This window comes from Pan paniscus, chromosome 14, assembly GCF_029289425.2.
Source record: "Pan paniscus chromosome 14, NHGRI_mPanPan1-v2.0_pri, whole genome shotgun sequence".
NCBI lineage: Eukaryota > Metazoa > Chordata > Mammalia > Primates > Hominidae > Pan > Pan paniscus.
The window spans coordinates 24,575,078-24,600,264 of record NC_073263.2 but is presented as its reverse complement, the minus strand read 5'-3'; the positions used below and the strand labels follow the sequence as shown (position 1 = coordinate 24,600,264).

The 25,187-nt window shown below is 43.7% G+C and overlaps 1 protein-coding gene and 1 pseudogene across 1 annotated transcript in view; both read left to right on the top strand.

Annotated features, from left to right (window-relative positions):
- Positions 1–25,187, top strand: part of LOC117975557 (uncharacterized) — a 56,268-nt gene that overhangs the window by 13,837 nt on the left and 17,244 nt on the right. The window lies entirely within an intron of this gene.
- Positions 15,880–18,211, top strand: LOC117975519 (large ribosomal subunit protein eL34-like; annotated as a pseudogene).

Genomic DNA, 25,187 nt, shown 5'->3' with positions numbered 1-25,187 from the left:
AAAAAATGTTTAATGCTACCCTAATATTCTGAAACAGAAGGATGCTGCCATCTGGTGCTCAGCCACTGTTTTGGGAGCAAGTTATGAGGAACAGAAAACTACTATTCTTTTGGCCCAGATGTTTTATTTTCAGCTAATGCATAAATTCTTACACAGTGCAGGGGGAAAAAATCAAAGTTCGTGATAGAAAAATACGTGAAATTTGAAAAAACAAATACAGATGTCATGGGTGGAAAAGCTGCAAGGATCGCATTGGAAGCAAGTGTGCGCTGCCTTCACAAGCTCGGGGACAGGGCTGAGAACAGGAGAAATGTCTCTCATGCCCCCTGCTGTCTACTGGCCTGACCTGCAGCATCCAAAGATTTTTCAATCATTTTAGAGAAAATCCTGTCGATTTTTCCTTAACCCAGAACAATTTATATCACAGTGAATGAATTCTAATTCATCACCCTTATTTATGAAAGCTTCCTCCTCCTTTTTTATTATTATAAAGATAATTTAAATATTTAAGCGCGGTAGGCAGAGGCCTGGTGCTTGCTGATGGCTGTGTGCATGGAATTCACTCTGGCTGCAATGTGGGGCTAATTAAGGATGCCAAGAGGAGCTCGAGGACGTGATGAGGTGCCTGCTACCCGTGAATAAACGCGGGAGATCTTCTGAAATAATTACTGAGAGGACAGGGACCAAGGCTGCGTGTGTATACACTGCAGTAGAGTGTGGGAAAGAGAAGACCAGTGCTGAGTAGAGACCATAGCCAAAGAGGAAAACCGTGAGGACAGGAGGAGAACCAGAGGTGGGCACTTGGCGGGAAGCCCTTGTGTACACTGGACCATGGGAGGAAGAAGAACCTGACTACACCCGGAATTTAGTGTTGCTCCATCTAGGTTAGATGTAAGACACACAGTAGAGTAAGCATCTCTCAGTAAACAAACAAGAGGCCATTAAGAAAAGAAAAGAAATCCCATTTTAGAGAAGCAATCAAATAATGTGGTCAAACTAGTGAAGAAAATGGTTTACCTATATCTGCTCTTCCAGTTGTACTAGCAGCTTCTAAAATTTGATGTTCAAAATTCTTTTTTTTCTTTTTCTTCTTTTTTTTTTGCAACGGAGTCTCGCTCTGTAGCCCAGGCTGGAGTGCAGTGGCGCGATCTCCGCTCACTGCAAGCTCCGCCTCCCGAGTTCACGCCATTCTCCTGCCTCAGCCTCCTGAATAGCTGGGACTACAGGCGCCCATCACCGCGCCCGGCTATTTTTGTTTTGGTTTTTTTCGTTTTGTTTTGTGTGTGTGTGTGTGTGTGTGTGTGTGTGTTTTTAGTAGAGACGGGGTTTCACCGTGTTAGCAAGGATACTCTCGATCTCCTGACCTCGTGATCCGCCCGCCTCAGCCTCCCAAAGTGCTAGGATTACAGGCATGAGCTACTGTGCCCGGGCTAAGATTCTTTTAGATCTAAGAACATGAAAAAACTTAAAACCCACACCACAGACTTTGAGGAACTATGTTTCCCGCATGTGGTTTTGGTGGGAAGAGGAAATAGAACCACCACAACTCAATGAATCTATTTATTCACCTGTTCCTTGGAAGCCCAATCTCCTCCACCTCCTTAGCCTTGAGACCAACCCCCAGCACCGTGCCCGCTGCACATGAGATCTCAGTAAATGTTTGTTTATAGGATTTGAAGTGACCAAGGTAAAATTACGCAAGGAGGTCTCACAGACCCAGAACAATGATCACTATTGTATGACGAAATACTCCACAACTCTTTTGTCAGTAGGTTGGATATTTTTGTGAAGCAACTCCTCATGTGCTGATATTTATCCATCCTTCTACCATATTTCCTCAAGAGTACCTTATTGTCAGTCTCCACCCACTCCCTCTTCCCCTCAATAAAAAAGTATTTCTGGGCTGGGCATGGTGGCCCATGCCTGTAATTCTAGCCCTTTGGGAGGCCGAAGCAGGCAGATCACCTGAGGTCAGGAGTTCGAGAGTAGCCTGGCCAATATAGTAAAACTCCATCTCTACTAAAAATACAAAAATTAGCCAGGTGTGGTGGTGGGCACCTGTAGTCCCAGCTACTCAGGAGGCTGAGGCAGGAGAATTGCTTGAACCTGGGAGGTGGAGGCTGCAGTGAGCTGAGATCATGCCACTGCATTCCAGCTGGGCCACAGAGCAAGACTCCGCCTCAAACAAACAAACAAAAAGTATTTCCAGCGGAAAGCCACCTGTTCATTCTTTCCTACACTGAATTATTATAATCACAAAGGCAGTGCTTTTCAGAGCACAATTAGTGTGGCTGCTCAAAAACATCATAAGGCATAACAGCTAACAAAACTTATCTTACTAATAAAAATCACAAGATAATTCAATTGTATTCAAAGGAAGAAGAAACACTATTTTTTTTTTTTTAGGCAGAGTTTTGTTCTTGTTGCCCAGGCTGGAGTGCAATGGCACCATCTCAGCTCACCACAACCTCTGCCTCCCAGGTTCAAGCAATTCTCCTGCCTCAGCCTCCTGAGTAGCTGGGATTACAGGCATATGCCACCATGCTTGGCTAATTTTTTGTATTTTTAGTAGAGATGCATTTTGGTCAGGCTGGTCTCGAACTGCTGACCTCAGGTGATCCGTCCACCTCGGCCTCCCAAAGTGCTGGAATTACAGGCTTGAGCCACCGTGCCTGGCCAGAAACACTTTTTATTGACTAACACCCCTGGTTTGACTTAAGTGAAGTGGAAAGAATGGAAGAAGTGGGAAGAATGGAAGCAGGTTTTAGTCCACAGCTTCCCGTGCTTCATGCTTTCACGGTCCAGGGATAATATTTTCAAAACACAGTGTCTCTGCCCTTTTGAGATGCAGCAGATGAACACGACAGTCACGCCTTACTTTCTCCCAAGAATTAAAAGAATGTGAACTATGCCTGGTAAAACAATCTTCGGCTATACCCACTGAACAAACCCAGGAACACGGTGTGTCATCGGGAGAGGGCAGCACACTCCCCCTGGCTACGTCCAGAAGCTGGTTTCCCTTTGAGTCGGCTGAAGAGCTTCCTGAGGCCTCACTCCACCCTAAAAAGCCCAGAGTTACAAGTGTGGGTGGCCGTGAACTGTAACCGGGTGGCTCCCCAAAAATCAAGGCTGACTCCTCATGCAAATTTCAGGACCACCCTGGATATTAAAACAAACAAACAAAAACCATATAGCGAGTTCTCTTCTCTGGGACCTGGAGTGGTCCCGGCTCCCACCCGCGTAAAAATGATTCCTCAATGTGAAAACTCCAAGAAGCCTTGTGGGCAGGTGGCTTTCTTGGTTCTGCAGAAGTAAAATCCTTGAAGCGACTTATTCAGGGGTATCTAAATTTTTGTTTTTATTTTTCTAAGTATTAGATGTGGCTGGTCTTTCTGGGCATAGTTCCATAAACGTCATCTTTAGGATAACTTGACAAATCCTGACCTGGCCAGATGCAGTGCACACACCTATAGTCCCGGCTACTCAGTTGGCAAGAGGCTGAGGCAGAATGTCTCTTAAGTCCAGGGTTCGAAACAGCCTGGGCAACATAGTGACGCCTCATCTGAAAGATAGTTCATGAAAAAAAATACTGACATGAGGGGTAAAAAACCACATTCAGGAAAAGCCTGATCTTGCAGTTGGTGTGTAATCGCATGTTTCCTAGTGAAGATTGCATTTTATTTTGCTTCAGCTGGGGATCAGCAGTGGAGCATGTGCAGAAGTCAGCAGAGTGGTGGAAACACCCAAAGCCACATGTGGCTGGTGGCTGGCCTGTATTGAGAGGAAAATGACAGACCATGGGTTCCATCTAGTGTCCTATTTCTTGGGAAAACCAAACAAACAGCAAACAGAAAGCCTGAGCAAATAGCCTTGAGAACTGCAGGCTGGCAAGAGATTGCAGACCTGTTACCTCTAGAAAGTTCTATCCCAAGAGGGAGCCTTAAAAAATAAAAGTCTTCCTAAGCAGAAAAGACACTTTAGCAGGGAGTTTTGGAGCAGGAAGTTTTCCCAAATGATTTACCTAGGGTGGTCCATAGTTGGGTTAGTTTTTGTGTTAGGAAATCTTTTCTCAAGGAGCCTCCTGGCTGGGGACAGGGAATTTTTCTGGGAATTGACAAGACTCTGTAAAAACAAAGTATGTATCTATTCTCTGACCTGACCATAAACTATATGAGCTCAGACAACAGATTTTTTTTTTTTTTTTTTTTTGACGGAGTCTCGCTTTGTCACCCAGGCTGGAGTGCACTGGTGCAATCTTGGCTCATTGCAAGCTCCGCCTCCCAGGTTCACGCCATTCTCCTGCCTCAACCTCCCAAGTAGTTGGGACTACAGGTGCCCACCACCATGCCCAGTTAATTTTTTGTAGTTTTAGTAGAGACGGGATTTCACCTTGTTAGCCAGGATGGTCTCGATCTCCTGACCTCGTGATCTGCCTGCCTCGGCTTCCCAAAGTGCTGGGATTACAGGTGTGAGCCACTACTCTTGGCCAACAGATTTTTGTTTCCTGCTGTCACCCCAGGGTCCAGCAAAATGTGTGGCAGAGTGGCTGCACAGGAAACATTTATTACAATACACATGCAGATGAAAGTATTGACGAATCATATCATACACCTGACATGACTGAAAATTGCCCAAGTGAGCCACATGTCAGCTGAAGGCACTCTATGTGCTGACATTAAATTCACATTAACTGGCCAGGCACAGTGGCTCACCTCACACCTGTAATCCCAGCACTTTGGAAAGTTGAGGTGAGTGGATTACTTAAGCTCAGGAGTTCAAGACCACCCTGGCCAACATGATGAAAACCCATCTCTGCTAAAAGTACAAAAAAATTAGCTAGACATGGTGCGGACCTGTATTCCCAGGAAATCTGGAGGCTGAGGCAGGAAAATTGCTTGAACCCGGAGGTGGAGGTTGCAGTGAGCCGAGATCACATCACTGCACTCCAGCCTGGGCCACAGAGCAAAACTCTATCTAAAAAAAAAAAAAAAAAAAATCACATTAACTTAACTCCCTCCCGTTCTCCCACTCCCCACACATCTTGCTGGGAGCTCAGCCCCTTTTAGAGATTTCAATGAGTTGCTGTTGGTGACCCTGCAGACGTTCCCTTTTTACTCAGAGTCATTCTGTGTGTGCTGAACCCAGAATAGAACCCAGGCATTTTCCCCAGATTTCCCAAACACTATTAAGGTGGCAGTGTGTTTTAGACATTAACTGAAGACTTGGGGGTTAATACTGGGGTTGTGTTATCATACAAATAGCAAGTATCCTAAGACCCCTGGAGATTCAGGCCTTGGTTTCCTTCTCTTCTTTCTCTCAACTCTCGAGCCAGCTCATGCAGCCTCCTGTAGACCAATGACTGAGAGCTCTGCCTGCAGCCCCTTCTCTGCGCTCTCCACCTGTGCGCTCAGCTGCTCCCCTTACATCTCCATGTGGATGTTGCACAGGCTCCTCAGTCTTACTTGACAAAACCTGAAACAGTAGAAAGGAAGCTCCTGCTGCAACGTGCTCAGACCCCAGCAGGCGGCTGCACTGCATGATGTTGCGATAGGACTAGGATTTTACTAAGCAGTGATGAGGGGCGACTCTCTTTTCAATGTATTCTGTCATTTCTTGGCTTCTGCTTGGTTCACTTCATATACGTCGTTTCACAGCATTTCCCAAGCATATTTCTGTACTGCCAAGCTATTCTTCTCTGAACTTACAGAGGGGTGATAATGTTGGTTATGTTTCTTGTTGTCTTTGTTAATACGAAAACACAACTCACATACTGGAGGAGTTGCCAATAATGATCATGGCCACCAGTGCATGGGACACCTTCTCCTTAAGCTGCAGATAATTCTTGTGCTGGGTACACTAGCATGGTGGGCCCATGAGGGTTCTGTATTCTCTTCCAGGCTTTTCTTCTCTATTCTTGTCATGCAATTTTATGATGCTCTGGACACATTTCAAGTGCATCTTAGCCACCTTTTGAGAGTATTACCAGCTCCTGTCCCTTTGTCTAAGAGAGGAAACTACTTTGCCACTGACAGCCATTTATCACGTGATCTGGAGTTCTCCACAAGTGTTTAAACATGTGATGTGAACTAGAGTAACTACGTATTATCCGGTTCATATTACCAATGGCTTATGTGTTCATGTTAGAATTAGGTCTTGGGTAAAAACTAGAAATAAATTGTAAAAACGCACTGCTCAGATGTTTTTTATAGCGCCAGTGTAGATCAACCTGTGATCTTTCAAAATATGAACTGACTTAAAGAACTGCCTAACATTGATGGTGAAATTACTTCTCCCTCAAAATTTAGGTGGTTTTCTGTTTGTATGTTTGCTTTTTGCATGCTCTAATGTTTAAGGTTTATGAGGGCAAAAGTTTTAAAGGTTTGAAAATGATAAATGCTAGTATTTCAAATATGGTAATCTGGTACTATTTTTAAAGTAATTTATGTTAGGTAAATTGGGATGACTTCAGCTGCAATGAACAGAAGCCCCTGACTTAAGTGGCTTAAATAATAAGACAACTTATTATTAAGGGTGGCCCAATTGCTGATTGAGACAGCCGCTCAAAGGTTTCACTGCAGGGACCCAGTTTTTCCCATCGCTCTGTTTCACCGTCCTGAGCGTTGGCCTTGCCTCCACCCAGGCTGGCTCCTCTTGTGCTCACGTGTTGCTACAGCGGTTCCAGGTATCACATCCAGGTACAGAAACATCCAAAAGAAGAAGGAGGCCACCGCTCCTGGTCTCCTTAATAGGAAATCAATCTCTTCTACAGGCTTTTCTGCAGAACTCCCCTCTAATCTCATTGACCAGAAAGAAGTCACATGCCCACTTCTAAGTTAATCACAGATGCAGAAAGAGAACCGTCATAATTGGCTTAAACCAAAAAAGGGACATAAAATGATATGGCTCCGATGATTAGAAGAACACCAGGGTCCTTGGTCTCACGCTGATTTAGAGAAAATGACACAGACACACGTGGAGTGGTTTTAAGGAGCAGAGAGCTTGTTAGGCAAGAAAGAAGGAAGGAAGAAGAGAACAGATCACCCATACAGAGACAGAGGGAGGGGGGAATTCAAACAAAGAGAAACCCCGTGTGCAGCGGAAAAGTGGTTGCTTATATTGGGATGTTGGAGGAGGCGGTGTCTGGTTTGCATAGGGCCCAGGGGATTGGTTTGACCAGGTGTGTCGTTTACGTAGCCCACAAAGAACCTGGCCCTCCCACCTTAGTCCTTTAATATGCAAATATGGGTCGCCATGATGTTCTGAACACATGGTGTTATCTGGAGTTGGCCATGACACTTGGCACACATCGTGACAAGAGGAAAAAGGTGGGAATCGCCATATTAGGTGGACTGTTTCTAATGGCCTGCATTTGCATATCAAAGCTTGCCAGCTTGGCCTTTCAAGCCGTTTTTCTGTTAGAAAAGAAATGGTTTGGGGCTTGCTTTTATTAAAAGAAAAAGCCTTACCAAGAACTTCGTTTACCATCTCTATCTGCCTAAAAATTATTTCTTAATAACTCCTGTATTATTTCCCCCGAGATAAGCAAACCTAACTACTGTTAGGGGGTGTTGAACGATGATTCTTTCTGGCTACTTCCCACTGAAAAGGGGCGTCATGTGGAGGAACAGCAGCTGGGCCTTCTCCTGAGGTTGATCTAATGGTTCTTGGAAGAACGGCGTGTCCATGTTTGGCTCTGCTCGCAGCACCATTTGGAGTTTGATTGCTTCTAGGCGAAAAGAGATACATTTTACAAGATTTAAAATATAGGGTTAGAATATGAGCATTAAGATTACCACCGTTAGTGGGGGTCCTATAGACCTTAACTGACAATAGAGTTTGGTACCTGTTAGTTACACCAATGGATTGCAATACCGATTTGTCTGCACTAGATGTCGCTGTACATTACCAGAAACGTTAATACAAAAGACGTTTTCCTTGGAAAAAAATACATCCATTTCCCTCTTGACTTGCCATTAGAGAAGAACTTGTCTTAGGCCATTTTTATAACTTTCAATATGATTGGGAGAAATATATTGGGTGGCTAAAATAACTTTAGCCTTAATTTTGACAATTCCTTTTCTTTATTAAAATTTTTCATGACTTTCACAGACCCTCTTACAATATACTTAAACTTTATGACTTGTCTTAAACATCCTTCATTTAAACAACCAGCCATTTCCTTCAAGGACAAGTATTTACAAAACAAAATCCTTTCTTATATAAAATTTCTTTCTTTATAACCTTTTTTTAGTAACTTAGAGTGCATTATATTACCAACCTTTAGTAAAAAGTCCTATTAAACTTAATGATAGCAAAACTTTTATGCTTACTTCTTATCTGTAACTATTACTCCTGCTATAATCAAAACAACCTTGACTAAATTTCTCCTGCAATTATTAATCCTGTTATAAGGATGATAATCAGCCAAAATATTACAGCAATTAGAATTTTACAACCAGAATTCCACACTGTGGTGCCACAGTGTATAGTCCAATTGCAAATAGTAGCATGACTCTAACAATTTCCACAAGAGAGGCGTAGTAAATCATTTTCGTTTAAAACTTTACTTGCCAAGATATAACATTTCCCTTCGGGGATTTACAAGGTTACAAACGGAATCCCATGTATAATTAAAATTTCCTGCAAATATGCATTAAAAAGAAGTTCTAATATTTGGGGGCAAATTTTGAGAGGAAAGGGCAGAAATGACAAAAAGCATCTGTTGATGTAAAGGTTGGGCTGAGTAAGATGAGGAGCCCTCACTCAGTTACTTACCTTTTATGATTTTTAGTGTAATATCTTCTATTTCTTCTTCTGGGCTGTCAGGGGTTGCTCCCTTAGCTCTTCAGGCTTTGGCTTGAGTGTGATGTATCCAGGAGTTGATTCTTGTAACTTTTACTGCCCAGAGGGTTGAAAGAAGAACAGTGTAGGGCCCTTCCCAGCTTGGCTTAGGGAAGGAAAGAGATGAGAGTTTTCACTAATGCCTAAGTTCCTGGATTATATAAAGGTGGTTTTATTTCCTGGGGTTGGGCTTCTCCTAGTTGTGTTAATTCCTGTTGGAAATGAGCTAGAGAGGTTACATTCTTCTTTTTTTTTTTTGAGACGGAGTCTTGCTCTGTCGCCCAGGCTGGAGTACAGTGGCGCCATCTCGGCTCACTGCAAGCTCCGCCTCCCGGGTTCATGCCATTCTCCCGCCTCAGCCTCCCGAGTAGCTGGGACTGCAGGCGCCCGCCACCACGCCCGGCTAATTTTTTGTATTTTTTAGTAGAGACGGGGTTTCACCGTGTTAGCCAGGATGGTCTCGAGCTCCTGACCTCCTGATCCGCCCACCTCGGCCTCCCAAAGTGCTGGGATTACAGGCATGAGCCACCGCGCCCGGCCGAGAGGTTACATTCTTAACCAATTTAGAGGTTCTCTGCCTGAAAACAATCTCTGAGCACATTGATAAGTTGTATCCTTTCCCAAGTGAAAAGCTTGGCGAAGGATTTTAAGGACTTTCATTGGCTGGAGGCTGGCAAATACAGTTTGCCATCCTGACTGTAGGCATCTGAGGGCTGAAAAGTATGCGCTTGAGAAGTGCCCTATTCTATTTCTGCAGCAGAATACTGAGGTTTAATTTCTTTTATGGAGCCCTCCTAGACTAGAAAGGCTTGAAGTGTATTAGTGCCTTGAGGCTTCCTTGCCTTTGACTTAGCTGCCTGATCAGCTAATCTATTTCCTTCAGCTACCTCATCCGTTCCCTTTTGATGTTCCCTACAATACTTACCTGCTATCTCTCATGGAAGAAAAACTGAGGTTAATAATCTGCTAATTTCCTGGTGATATTTTATAAAAAACTCCATTAGTGGTAAGAAAATGCCTTTCCTTTTAAATGACAGCATGAGCATGGAAAATCAGGAAAGCATACTTGGAGTCAGTGTAGATGTTAGCTACGTTTCCCTTGCTTAATTTAAGTGCTCTTGTAAGAGCTATTAGCTCAGCTAACTGAGCGCTCGTGTTTGGGGAGAGTGACTATGTACTTCTTTGCTTCACCGGCCGTTTGCTAGCTAAGAGCTCCCCCTAGAGGACAGTGATCTTGCCATATTATGTGGGATGTAAACAGTTATTTCCTAGGCTTAACTTGAAGGCTTTTCTGACTAGTAGAGCTATCATGATAATGGCTTGGAAGCATGTGTAAATAGGTCCTCCTAACTACAACTAAGGTTGAGAAAAATATTGGATTAGAGTTTGTCCTGAGATGCTATTTATGGTCATGCTATAGGAAGAGGGGAGGCCTAGATGAGAGAGGAGAAGAGAGAGAGAGACTGGCTCAAATGTTTAGAAGGAGGTCTACTTTAATTTTCTTCCTCCCTTCCTTTGTGCTGTTAACATATATTTTTACTTCCACATATTATAAACTTCACAAATTTTTATTAGTTTTGCTTTAAATAGAAATAAGATATTTATTCAAATGAGAAAATAAAATGATTTTATATTTGTACCAGAATTACTATTTCTGGAGTTCTTTATTCCTTTGTGTAGGTCAGACTATCCATCTCTTATGCTCCTTCTGCCTCAACAATTTCCTTTACTATTTCTTTTGGTTCAAGTTTGTTAGTGATAAAATCTCTATTTTCTCTGAAAATAACCTTCTCTTTCCCCTTCATTTTGGAGGACAGTTTTACTAGCTACAGAATTTAGAATTTCTTTCAGCAAATTGCCTTTGGCTTTTCTGAGAAGTCATGGTCATCCTCTATTTGGTTTCCCTTTGATAACTTTATAACATGTTTTTCACCTTTGGCTGATTTTAATTTTTTTGTTGTTTTATTCTTGAAATTCAGTAAATTGATTATGATGTATTTTGGGTGTGTGTGTGTTTAGCCTGCTTTGGGTTGGTTGTGCTTCTTGAATCTTGATGTTTGGAAAATGTTCTGCCTTTATTGAACCACTTTTTCTGTTCCTTTCTCTATTCGCAATTCCAAAGCAACTTATAATGCATGTAAGACTGCTTGATATTGCCTCATAGGTAACTGAGGCTCTCTTTATTTTTTTGTTCAGCCTTCTCTTTGTGCTTTAGTTTGGATAGTTTCCACTGCTATGTCTTCAAGTTTTTATTTTTTATTCTGCAGTGTGTAATCTACTGCTAAGCTTATTCAGTGAAGTTTTCATTTTGTATATTGTATGATTCAGCTCTACAAGTTTTGTTTCTTTTATTATGGTTTCCATTTCTCTCCCTATCATATTATCTTTAATACCTTAAACATATTTACAATTGCTGTTTTAAAGTTCTTGCATGCTAATTCCATCAATCCCTGTCATTTCTGGGTCTGCTTCCACTGACTTACTTTTATCCTGATTATGGATCATAGTTTCCTGCTTTGAACAGCATTTTTGACTGGATGTTGGACATTGTGATTACTACATTCTTAAGTGTCTGGATTTTATTTTCTTCCATTAAATTTTTTGGTTTTTTTTGAAGGCAGTTAAATTAGTTATGGAGCCCTTTGATGCTTTAGAGGCTTGTTTTTTTTTTAAGATTTAAGATAAACTTTGTTAAAATAATATTAAAAGTCTGGAATAGTTCTTGCTTTAGTGCTAGTTTTGCCCTGCTTTCAAGGTATGGCCCTTGCGGGGTCTCTGCGGAATATCTCAAGTATTCATCAAGGTCTTTCCACACTGATTGGCTATGGATGGCACAGGCTTGGTGGAAGAGAAAACCTGGAGTTTGATTTTGGACATGTGAAGCCTAAAATATCTATTAGATAACAAAATGGGGTTACTGAATGGGTAGTTAGAAGTTTGAATTTGGGATTTGAGAGGGAGGTGTGGGTGGGCTGCACATATACATTTGGGGATTATCAACATAGAGTTGATATTTAAAACCATGAGACTAGATGAGATTATCAGTGGAGTATAGACAGAGAAAAGAAAAAAAATTTGAACAGATCCGTGGGACATTCAAATATTAAGAGATTGGGGAGAAAAGGAGGAAGTCAGCCAAAATAAAAAAAGAGTGACCTATGAGGTAGCAGGAAACTCAGAGTGTGGTACCCTGGAAACCAGGTAAAGAAATGTCCCAAGGGGAGGAAGCCACCTACAATGCCACCTGCTGCTGGTAGATCAACTGGGATGAGGAACAAGAAGGGACCAGTAGATTTTAGCAACATGAAGGTCGTGGGTGACCAACGTCAATTGAATGGTGAGAGTGAAAGCCTGAATGTAGTGGATTTAAGAGAGGATGGGAGAAGAGGAACTGGAGGCAGTGGGCACAGATGCTTTTATCAAGAACTCCTACTGCAAGGGAATGTAATGACATTAAGTGAAATCTGTGGTCAAGGGAAAGTTCCACTTTTTAGGACAGCCTGTTGTGTGTGCTGGTGTGAATGATCCTGCAGAGAGTGGAAAATGGATGATGTAGGGAATAGGAGAGAATTGCTGGAGTGGTGTTCTTGAGTAAGCAAGAGTGGATGGATTCAATGGTGCAAATAAGATGGGCTTTAGACAGGTATGAACAGTAAAGCTGTGGGAAGGCAGAGTGTGTGGGTGCATATTGCTGGAAGGAGAGGTGTGGTGAGAGCACAGAAGAGGTCATTTCTTGTTCCAGTTTCTCAGGGAAGTAGAAATCAAGGTCACAGTTTGGAATGAGGATGGGAGAGATGTAACCTAAATCCCTAAGATTCATGCTCTGCCTGATGTGTTCTTGTCCTCGTTCATTTTTCACCTTCTGGTACCATGCAGCTGTTTCTTCCTAAATGTCTCTAGGGATTTGGGAAAAGTGAAGTAGTGGGTGTAGGGCAGGCTGCAGGAGCAGTGTGCATATGTGTTTGTGTTTGTGTACAAGAGAGACATAGTGATCCATCCAAAGAGGCCTAAATCTCAGTAATACCAAAAAAACAACAATAAGATAACTTAGAATGTTAAAATTCTACAACTTTCAGTGAACACCTGTCACAAAAAAGAGCGGGAGCAAGGAAGTCTTATTTCCGACAAATACCAGGTGTTCTTTTATTGTTACTACCTTTTTGTTTGACTTTTCTCTTTCCCAGTACAGCATTCAGCATTCACATTGCCTAACTCAGCTCACATAGGGCTTCTGAGCCTTCTATTGAGGCACTTTTTAGATGTATTGCTTATTAAAGGAGGGGGAATGGGGAAAATGAAATAACCTTAAAGAGTTTTCATACCTAAATGGGTTATATTAACTCTATACCAAAAAAGTGTATGTAAATTTTCTTTTGGTAAAAATTATTTGGAGTCAAACACCACTTTTACCTTTAAAATGGTATATTGGGAATCTGCTAGAGGATGTTGAAACATCAGGATTTTACATTTAAGAATTTTATGATTTAGGAATGAGAGTTCAGGAATGACTTTCCAATTTGCACTTACTTTAGACCAAGCACAGACATTTGTCAAATCTAATTGAGCTCTCCTTCTCTATGAGAACTACCTTACTTAAATAAAAAAGATAATAATTCAGGTAGTTTTCATTTTTTTATATTTGTGTAAGATACACATAACAACATTTCCCATCTTAACTATTTTTAAATGTACAGTTCAGTGGCATTAAGTACATTCACGTTGTGTGAAACTATCCCCAACATCCGTCTCTGGAGTGTTTTTCATCTTGCAAGACTGATACTTTGTACCCACTAAACACCAACTCTCCATTCCTCTCTCCTCCCAACCCCTGGCAACCACCTATCTACTTTCTGTCTCTGTGAATTTGACTACCATAGCTTTCTCCCATACATGGAATCATGCATATTTGTCCTTTTGTGTCTTGCTTATTTCACGTAGTGTGATATCCTCCAGTAGAATGACCTTTTAATTACTGATTCTTCTCGTGAGTAGATGGGGTTTCAATGGCATGGACCACTTTACAGTGCATTACTTATGTGGGACATTTAGATCAAGAGAGCTGTTCATGAGGACATTGTTGGAGGGTGACTTAGGTGATTGGGGAGTTATTCTCTTCACCCTGGGAATAAATCAATCAGCCTGGCTTTAGTTCATTGGAATAGATCTCAGAGGAGTTTATTGGAAAAAATCAAGTTGCAAAGGGAAAGTAAAAAACTGTACTCACATTTTGGAGACTGTTCATATATTTAAAATAAGATAGGCTGGGCACGGTGGCTCATGCCTGTAATCCCAGCACTTTGGGAGGCTGAGGCAGGCGGATCACTTGAGGTCAGGAGTTTGAGACCAGCATGACCAACATGGTGAAACCCCGTCTCTACTAAAAATACAAAACTTAGCCAGGCATGGTGGCACATGCCTGTAATCCCAGCTACTGCAGAGGCTGAGACATGAGAATCACTTGAATCCAGGAGGCGGAGGTTGTAGATTGCACCACTGCACTCCAGCCCAGGCAACAGAGTGAGACTCTATCTCAAAACAAAACAAAACAAAAGGAAATAGAAAATTAAAGCAACAATGAGATCCTATTATATATCTATTAAGATGGCTAAAATCCACTGTCTCCACTATGAACACCAACAGGAACAGCAACAGGAACTCTCATTTCTGGTGGGTATGCAATATGGAACAAGCACTTTCAAAGACAGTCTGGTGGCTTCTTATACAACTGAATATATTCATACCATACAATCCACCAATTATGGTACTTGGTATTTACCCAAAGAATTGGAAACATGTCCATACAAAAGTCCATCTGCACACAGATGTTTGGAGCAGCTTCATTCATAATTGCCAAAACTTGGAAGGTGAATAAACTGCGGTATATTCAGATGATGGAATATTAATCAGCACTAAAAGGAAATAAGCTATAATGCCATGAAAAGGAGGCATTGAATAACATTAAATATGTATTATTAAGGGAAAGAAATCAAGAACAAGATCATGTCCTTTGCAGGAACATGGATGGAGCTGGAGGCCATTATCCTAAGCTAACTAACACCGTAACAGAAAACCAGATAGCAGATATTCTCACTTGTAAGTGGGAGCTAAATGATGAGAACACATGGATACATAGAGGGGAATAACGCACACTGGGGCCTATCAGAGAGTGGAGGGTAGGAGGAGGGAGAGGATCAGGAAAAATAATGAATGGGCACTAGGCTTAATATACCTGGATGATGAAATAATCTGTACAACAAACCCCCATGATACAAGTTTACCTATGTGACAAACCTGCATTTGTACCCAGGAACTTAAAATAAACATTAAAAAAAGAGGCAATTAGGATACAGACATGTAGAGAGGGAAGTCTGCAAGCCAAGGAGAGAGGCTGCAGGAGAATCCAAACCTGTCACTTTGATCCTGGACTTCCAGGCTCCAGGACTACGCAGCAATAACCTTCTGCTGTTTATGCCCCCAGTGTGTGTAACTTCCTTATAGTAACCCCAGCAAACGCATACATCATCCAGACTAGGTAAGCGATTTTTCTAAAATATTATTAAACTATGTCAAATATTTAAACACTGTTTTGTAAAATACAAGCTGAAGTGTTTGAACAACGTTTCCTCATTTGCACATTTATGCGCCAGTGAATTGCTGGTTGACATATTCACAGGTTTAAGCATATGGCATCTGGTTCATTTCATATATGGTTGGTTTCATCACACTGAATTCTGTTGTCACTTACATTAAGTCCCCAAAAGACCTTTTCATGAAATGTTAAGGAGAGATCATGAAATAATGAAATCAGATAAATAAACAATTGAATCTGGTGAATCCAACCAGAATTAAAAGTTGTCATATTAGGGTCGAGTTTGTACTATTTTGAGTGACAGCAACATATTATGGAATGAGACATAAACAAGATGAATTCCTAATTATGTGTGTGTGTGTGTGTGTGTGTGTTGATGTATAAACTCTGGACAAAAAAAAAGTTTTCTTAAAGAACTATTTGAAGGCAAATAGTTCTTCAGTTAAATAGTTCTTCAAATAGTTAAGAAACTATTTAATAAATAGTTCTTCTTTAAATAGTTCTTCAAACAGTTAAGAAACTATTTGAAGTTTCTTAAAGAACTATCGGAAAGTGGATAAGAACAGGCAGAAACTGGAAGAGTGTCCATCTGTAAGGGATGAGCGTTTGCCAGGTTTTCCGCTGGGGCTGATGTGGAAAGTAGTCTCTCTCACTGCCTTGAGGGCTCAGCGGATGGAGGCGGGATTCCTAAATGGCTGGAAAATGAGCGGGGGGGAAACGCCAGGTTTAAAGGAGCAAGGGTGGGGCGCGGTGGCTCACGCCTGTAATCCCAGCACTTTGCCAGGCCGAGGTCGGCGGATCGTGAGGTCAGGAGATAGAGACCATCCTGGCTAACACGGCTAACACGGTGAAAACCCGTCTCTTCTAAAAATACAAAAATAAAATTAGCCGGGCGTGGTGGCCGGCGCCTGTAGTCCCAGCTACTCAGAAGCTGAGACGGGAGAATGGCGTGAACCCGGGAGGCGGAGGTTGCAGTGAGCCGAGACTGCGCCACTGCACTCCAGCCTGGGCGACAGAGAGAGACTCCATCCCCCGCCAAAAAAAAAAAAAAAAAAAAAAAAAAAAAAAAAAAAAAACGAGCAAGGGAGCGCTTCCGGGAACGTTGTCTGCAGGCACTCAGAATGGTCCAGCGTTTGACCTACTATCGTAGGCTTTCCTACAATACAGCCTCTAACAAAACTAGGCTGCCCCGAACCCCTGATAACGGAGCTGTGTACTTTTATACCAAGAAGGTTGGGAAAGCACCAAAATCTGCATGTAGCGTGTGCCCAGGCAGACTTTGAGGGGTTCGTGCTGTAAGAACTAAAGTTCTTAGGAGATTGTCCAAAACAAAGAAACATGTCCGCAGGGCCTGTGGTGGTTCCACGCGTACTAAATGTGTTCGTGACGGGATCAAGCGTGCTTTCCTTATCGAGGAGTAGAAAATCGTTGTGAAAGTGTTGAAGGCACAAGCACAGAGACAGAAAGCTAAATAAAAAAAATGAAACTTTTTTGAATGATAAAAATGAAAAGACTTAAAAAAAAAAGAAAGAAAGGAGCAAGGGAGGGGAGCCCTAAAACCTGTGTATAAATTCCCCCAGGTCTTCAACTGACCTCTCAGCTGTGCCTGAGTGGGAGAGAGTCCAGGGAAACTTCCAGAAGGAGCCAGCTGGAGTGCTGAGGAGGACAAGGGGGGAACCAGAAAATAAGATGTAGTAAATCTCAAAAGGTTGACATTTCGGGGAGCACGTTTTCTGACCACAGTGAAATTAAACTAGAAATCGACATTTTGAAAATCTCCAAAAAGCTATAGTGGGCATTATTGGGCAATTGATGAGCTTTGATTATGGGCTGAGGATTAAGGTAATAATATTGTATCAGTGTTAAGTCTCCGGATTTTGATAATTACACTGTGGTCATGTACAAGATGGTCTTTGTTTTTGAGCATTCAGAGGTAAAATAGCACAGTCTGTAGGGGGAGAGACAGGGAGAGAGAAGGGAGGAGGAGGAAGAGAGAGGAGTGAAAAAGCGAATGGCATAAAATGTTAAACAATTGTTGAATCTGGATAAACAGTATATAGTACAATATAGGTACTGTATTTGCAACTTCTGTGAAATTTTAAATTATATCAAAATCTACCCTTTTAAAAAAAAAGAAAAAAGAAAACCTAACTTGCATCCTATTTTGCTTCTATTTACTTCTGGAATTGTCTGTATAGGAGATAAGAGGCAAGATGTTCCATAGCGCCCCACCCTGACACCCAGCTGGGAGGGGCTGTGAATGGTACCGTGGGGATCATGGCCAAACAGCAGACAGGAGACAGGTGCTTTGTCACCTAGCGCAGAGGGCAGAGCAGGTCCCCACAGCTCCAGCCCCCTCCTGAGCACCATCTCACCATTATTGGGTTATTAAGTGTACGGCAGCAAGGTCCTTGTGCTAAACTGCAAAGCACATCACAGAGCCCAGAGGCAAGGATTAGTGTCTGCTAGACAAATGACCAGCTGCGATTATCATCTTGTTCAAAGTTTAGAAACATCTAGATAGGAAAGGTGAGAGAGCAATTGTCTCTGAATAATGAGTTTTTGTATGGTGGCAGAAGTTGGGGGCGTTCAGAGGAGGTTGAAGAGGGGAGGGAAAGTTGCCACACACGAGGAACCCTTTAGAGAGCAATATTGACTTCATGATCTGCCCCTGTCTTAGCATTTCCTGCACATCCCCCATGCACCACACTCCTCAGACAGGTTCTCTTCTGTCTTTGAAGCAGGCATTAACTCTGTGCACGCTGGTGGTCCTGAAGTGCCTCTCTGCCATCTTCCTGTGTTTGGGAGAATTCCCCCTCCTGTGTCTCAGTGGGAGGCAGGGACTGACTCCCACAGCAGAAGATAAAAATGCCAGGGACTTGCTTCCTTAGCCTTCCTTGCAGTGTAAGGTGGGATGTGAGGCAGCCAATCAGAGGCATTTGCCCAGAGTCCCAGGGACCCCCAAGGACCTCTCTCGGGCAGCTGGCACAGTGACAGGCCATGGAGACCCTGGGTCAGCCGTGCAGGTGTAGCGCCCAGCAACTAGGACCCTCAGCGACTGCAGCAGCAGCATCCCTGAGGACCGGTCACGGGCATGGTTCCCACACACCCAGCCACTCTGCAACTTGCCAGACATCATGTGTACAATCCAGTGACATTAAATACTTTTTCAATGTTGTGCAGTCATCACCACTATCTAGTTCTAGAACTTCATCACCCAAATGGAAACCCCGTACCCAAGAAGCAGCCGCTTTCATTCCTCCCTTCCCCACACGGTCCCTTGCAACCACTAGTGCATTCTGTCTCCATGGATTTGCTTTTTCTGGATGTTTGATATGAATGGAATCATAGATTACGTGGTCTGATTTTTTCTTTGAATGTTTTCAAGGCATGTTGTAGCATGTATCAGAGCTTCAGTCCTTTCTACGGCCAAACAATATCCCATTGCTTGGATATATTATATTTTGTTTACCCATTCATTTGTTGATGGACAGTGGGTTGTGTCCAGGTTTTGGCGATTGTGAATACAGCTGCTATGAATATTCATGTACTAGTTTTTGTTTGGAGATCTACTTTCCATTCTTTCAAGTATAGACCTAGGAATGGAATTGCTGGGTCATGTAGTGATTCTATGTTTAACTTGAGGAGGAGCTGCCAAGCTATTTTTCCCAGTATCCTTTTAATACATTATTTTCTCCTTCATATAAACAGAGTTTATTTCTGTTGTTTGCAACTAGGAACCCTGACTGATATCTTATTCTCACCTTACTGATGGGAAACCTGAGGCTCAGGACGACTGAGTGGTTTGTCCAAAGCTCCTGGCTGGATCCAGGCTACAAATCCCTTACCAGTTTGCTGCTGAGACTCTAGGACAGTGAGATTCCCTTTGCATCTTAACTCCTGCATAAATAATACGGTGTGGTGGTTCCCAACAGGGGTCCCTGGAGGCCAAGGGCGCCATGAATTATTGACCAGGGTCTGGGAGCTATTTTGAATATTTCACTAAGTGTAATGGAAAACCTCCACTTTCACACAATGAAGCTGTTCAGGCTATCTAAAATGCCAAGTTTCTTTGCTTTTGGCAGAAATTAAATCAACTCATGGTGATAATAAGGGTTATTGCCTGCTGATCAGAGACTCTGGCTGGCAGTCATGTATATCTTTGATTAATTTTAAAAACGGGAAAATGAATATGTTATTACTTAATAAATGCAGTGTTTGGTGAATGAAACTCTTCTTCTTTTTTTTTTTTTTTTTTTTTTTTGAGATAGAGTCTCGCTCTGTCGCCCAGGCTGGAGTGCAGTGGCGCAATCTCGGCTCACTGCAAACTCCGCCTCCCGGGTTCATGCCATTCTCCTGCCTTAGCCTCCCGAGTAGCTGGGACTACAGGCGCCCACCACCACGCCTGGCTAATTTTTTTGTATTTTTAGTAGAGATGGGGTTTCACTGTTTAGCCAGGATGGTCTCGATCTCCTGACCTTGTGATCTGCCCGCCTCGGCCTCCCAAAGTGCTGGGATTACAAGTGTGAGCCACCGTGCCCGGCCATCTTTTAAAACATGGGGTCCACAGGGAGATAAATCAGACATGAGTATCTTGGTGATAAGAAAGTCATCAAAGCCTTGAGAACATGTCCTTGGCTGTCTCCTGGGGCTCTGGGTCTGAGAGTCTTGATTCTGCCACTGACAGCTCAAATCTTGTGCAAGTGGCCATGGGTGTCCCCTTCTCTGCCACAGAGGGGCAGACTTACCATTGCTAAGCTTCCTTCCGGCTGTGGTGTCTTGTAATTCTAACCCACCTATGAAGGGAGGCAGCGATGAAGAGGGGAGATAATTCATTTTTTCTAGATGGCTGTGGGGCGGTTTCCCAGGGAAGCCAGAAGCTGAGCTGCCCGCAGGACACAGCAGTGACCAGAGATGGGAGGTCCTGCACACACCCCAGACTCTCTCTCCAGATCCCTTCTCCTGCTGTATCTTCTGGCTTGCAGATGGCCACTTTCCTTCACCCCTGACCTCTGCCCTCACCCATGTCCCACCAGGCCATTGCCAGGCCCTTTCTGTCTCTGGAGTTCTGTCCTCTGGATCAACATCTCTCTGTCCCCAGGCTGTCTCCCACAAGGTCCCCAGCCGGCCTCTGAGCCTCAGGCTGGGCTCCTGAGCATTCACCATATGCTTCCCTGGCCGGCATCACAGAACCCCGATATCTTTGTTTTGTCTTTGCTAACAGTGGTGTGGTCACATCACACCTTACTTGGTGTAAGGTAAGCTAGTAAGGTAAGGTGTCATGAAGCAGCCGTGACACCTGCCCTCCCAGCACACCTCTCACCATCCTTCCTAAAGCCTGTACCAGCCGCAGGGAGCCGCATGTGGCCTCCCAGATGGCTAGGCTGTTCCCGACCTCCAAGCTTTTGGGTCATCTCTAATTGCTTTCTTGACATTTAGCTTGAAAGAGTGACAAAGTGACATTTTAACTCCTGGTGATACATATTGGTCCTGACGACAAATACAGTCAGCCCCAGTGGGCTTCTGTGTGATTTTGAACCCACCCCTCCACCTCTCTGGGTGCTGAATACGCTCATCACCTAAAAGAACATTTACCATCTACCTAACCATGAGCTATGGACATAATTAACGTTTGTAAAGAGCCTAATAACGTTCAAAGGAATGGTGCCCAGCAGTGAGTAAACAGCTCCATGAAGTGCCAGCTCTGGAGGGCAGTCTTGCATGTCATGAATACCAATGTCTTTGACTGATGAACCCACAAACAGGCATTCATCAGTCAGAGACAATGGTCTGTGAACTCTTGCAGTTCATGCCTTGTGTGGGCATCAGACCTGAGATTTACTGTTTAATGGGTCTATTTAATATCTATCCAGAGATAGCGTCAGATCCCACAGGGGGAGGGCTCAGTCTCCAAGGGTGCCCCTCAGCCCTCAGACACCAGTCACAGGGCCAGGCCTCCAGAGCTTCTGACCCATTGGCTTCAAGTTGGGGTTCCTACAACTCCCACTTTGTGTTTGATTAATTTGCTGGAGCGACTCACGGAACTCAGGGAAACATGTTTACCAGTTTATTTTAAAGAATGTCGCAAAGGATGCAGATAAAGAGATGCACAGGACGAGGTATGGGGGAAGGTGCCGGGAGCTTCAGTGCCCTCCCTGGGTGCGCCACCCTCCAGGAACCTCCATGGGTTCAGGTATCTGGAAGCTCCCAGAGCCTGTCCTCGTGGGTTTTTATGGAGGCTCCAATGCAAGGGCATGCTTGACAACCATGCGGAAACGTGACTGGACAGAAAGCGGATGACCTAAACCCAGCAAGGCCGGCCTGCTCAGACTTTTCTTGGCCTCTCTAAGCAGCATTCCTTCTCCTAGGGTATGGGGACCTTCTGTGGAATTAGAGTTTTTTGATCCACAAATAGATTAGCATCCCACTGTGGGCAGGTGAAAGAAAAACAGGAGAAGGTCAGAGAGAGAGATTCTGTTTCCTGAGTCCTAAAGCACCCCAGCATTCTAACAAGGAATGTAGGCATTGGGAGCCAGGAGCCTGGACAAAATCCAATACGCATATCCTAACACCACAGGCCTTCTGCAATGCGACATTTTTCCAAACACTTCCCAGACCTCACAATCCCTTCCGTCTTCCTTTCATTGTTGACTTCTTGGGCCTGATGCCAGCAGTTTTTGCACACACTGTGCCATTTAATTCTCACATCAACCCAGTGTCCCAACCTGCAGGTGTGGCTCAGGGAGCTTAGCAGCTGCTCAGGACACTGTATTTGAACTTGAACTTCCCGACTCCAAAGTCCAAACTCTTCACTACTTTGCTAGTCTTCTTGTGTTCATCTTGAAAATGTGCTTGAGGCAACCCTATTAAACAGCGTTTCTCAGGTCTGTTGCCCACACATGGCACAAACTGCCAGAGCTCACAGGCCCTCTCCTGGCCTGGAGTGAGTCCCCAGCAAACCCTAGATAGAGCCTGCTGGGGGTGCAGGCATGGAAAAGGCCAGGCAGCGGGGTGCTCTGTCCCAGGATGGAACAGCACAGCCGAACCACGTTAGAGCCAGTCAGCCCCGAGGCATGAGGCAGGGAGGCTGGGCTTGTTTAACTTTCCCTCTTCCAAGGTTCTGTGGTGCCTGTCTGTAGGGGACAGAGAAGCTCTGTGAGCTCATTGTCCGTGTCCTATTAAAAGATCCTGCAGACGGTGCTGCCTGGGCATGGGGGTGATTAAGGCACAGTGACAGCAGGTTGGCCTGCTGCCCTGGCCAGGGAGCGGTGCTTTGCCAGGCATTGTTTCCTTCATCAAACGGGGCGAACAGGTGGCTGGGCCCAAAGTGCTTCCCTCTGACAGGGGTGCGGCTTCACTCCCATCATCTAGGTCTGAATTAATCCCAGAGCAGCCTTCTCCAGGTGGGCTGGGCAGGAGACAGGTGCATGGGGGGAGGGAGCAGGGGAGGGAAGGAGTGAGAGGAAGGATAAGAGGAAGGAAGGGAAAGAGGCAAAGAGGAAGTGCCCTTGCACTGCCCAAGGCCAGTGCTTTGCAGGGTGGGGAAATGAGAGAGGAAGTCATTGAAGATGTTACTTTTATCCAGGCTTCCCTTGGGACCATCAGGATTTCCTTTGCCTGGGTCCCGATGACCTGTGACTGGCTAAGGGGGAACCGCGAAATCCCTCGCAGAACCACGTTCAGCTGCCTCATCAGAGCAGGGAATGTGGACCTGCTGGGCACAGGCAGCCAACGGTGGCCACTTCCTTGCTCCTCCTCCTCCCCACTGAGTAGCAAATTCTTGGGGAATCCAGAAGACATTTTTACCTGCGAGTGCCAAGTGCCTGGGAGCATTTGAGATCTGCTCTTCCTCTCGTCCCAGCTGTCACTGCCCTTCTGTCCTCCAGTGCCGAGGTCATGGGCTGGCAGAGCATGTGGTCTGGACCCTCTGCACATGGACAGGCCCTCCTCAGCTGACTTAGCCTGAACTGGGAGCCAGCAGGCTGGGACACCCCTCTGAGTCTCGGCCATGGATTATGGGACAGCTCACAGGCTCTCAGCTCAGCTGTCCGACAGTGTGCCTCTCCAGGGGTTGCCGAAACACTCGGGGGCATCCAGGTCACATGAAGGCTGAGCATCTCCTGGGGACACTAAACTTGAAGGCCCCCCTCAGCCTAAACACACCGTGAGCCCCCAGTTTACTAGCTATGGTCACTGTCACAGGTAGGCACAGGGGGAGTCATCTGGGAGGGGGGCATGGTCCCTCTGTCTTGGGCACTGTATTAGATTCCTAGAGCTGAGCAACAAGAACAAAACTCAATCTAAAAACATAATAATAATAAAGTAAAAACCAACATCTCCACAATCCCCCCAGTTTTGTCCCCCCAGCCCCTGGTAACCACCATTCTACTCTCTGCTTCTATGAATTTGACTTTTTTAGATTCCACAAATAAGTGAGTCATGCAGTATTTGTCTTTCTATGCCTGGCTTATTTCACTTAGCATAATATTCTCCAGGTTCATCCATATTATCATGTGACAGGATATCCTCTAAGGCTGAATTGTATGCCTTTATTTATAGATAGCACATATTCTTTATCCATTCATCCACTGATGACATTTAGATTGACTCCATAGCTTGGGTATTATGAATAATGCTGCAGTGAACACGGGAGTGCAGATTTCATTTCCTTTGGATATATACCCCCAGAAGTGGACTCTCCAAATCATATGGTAGTTCTATTTTTGGTTTTTTGAGGAATCTCAGTGCTGTTTTCCACAATAACTACTAATTTACATTCACACCAACAGTGTACAAGGGGGATCCCTTTTCTCTTCATCCTCACCAACTCTTCTTTTGTCTTTTTGTTAATGACCATCCTAACAGGTGTGAGGATATCTCTTTGTGGTTTTTATTTGCTTTTCCCTGATGATTAATGATGTTTGGCATTTTCTCATATACTTCTTGGCCATTTGTGTGTCTTCCGTTGGGAAATATCTTTTCAGGTTCTTTGCCCATTTTCTAGAGAAGTAACTTGTTCTCTTGCTATTATGTTGTCTGGGTTCCTTTTTAAAAAAAAAACTATTAGCCTATTATCACATGTATGCTTTGTAGATATTTTCTCCCATTCTGTAGGTTGTCTCTTTACTCTATAAATGTTTCCTTTGCTGTGCAAAAGCATTTTAGTTTGATACAGTATCATTTGTCTACTTTTTCTTTTGTTGCCTATGCTTTTCAGTCATATCCAAAAATATCTTGGCCTAGACCAATGTCAAGAAGATTTTCACCTGTGTTTTCTTCTAGTAGTTTTCCAATTTCAGGTTTCACAGCTAAGCATTTACTTTGAGTTGATTTTTGTATATTGGGTGAGATAGGTTGCAATTTCATTCTTCTGAAAGTGGATATTCAGTTTCCCCAGTATCATTTATTGAAGAGACTGTCCTTTCCCCATCTTGGATTCTTGGCACCTTTGTCGAACATCAGCTGACTATAAATGCATGGATTTTTTCAGGGCTTTCTATTCTGTTCCATTGGTCTATATGTCTGTTTTTGTTCCAGTAAAATTTAAGGTTGTTCTTAAACTTTGTGAGAACCTTTTAGAGTAAGGGAGCCAACAGAGATGCTATTTCAAAAATTATACTGGAATTTTTATAGTGTAATGATACGAAGAAGTTGACATTGGTGGGGTTAAAATGGGGAAAAAAAGTCATTTGTAAATCCACCCAATTTAAGTTCAATTAGGTTTTCTCTCATTCAGGTTTCGGCTTTAAATAATCAT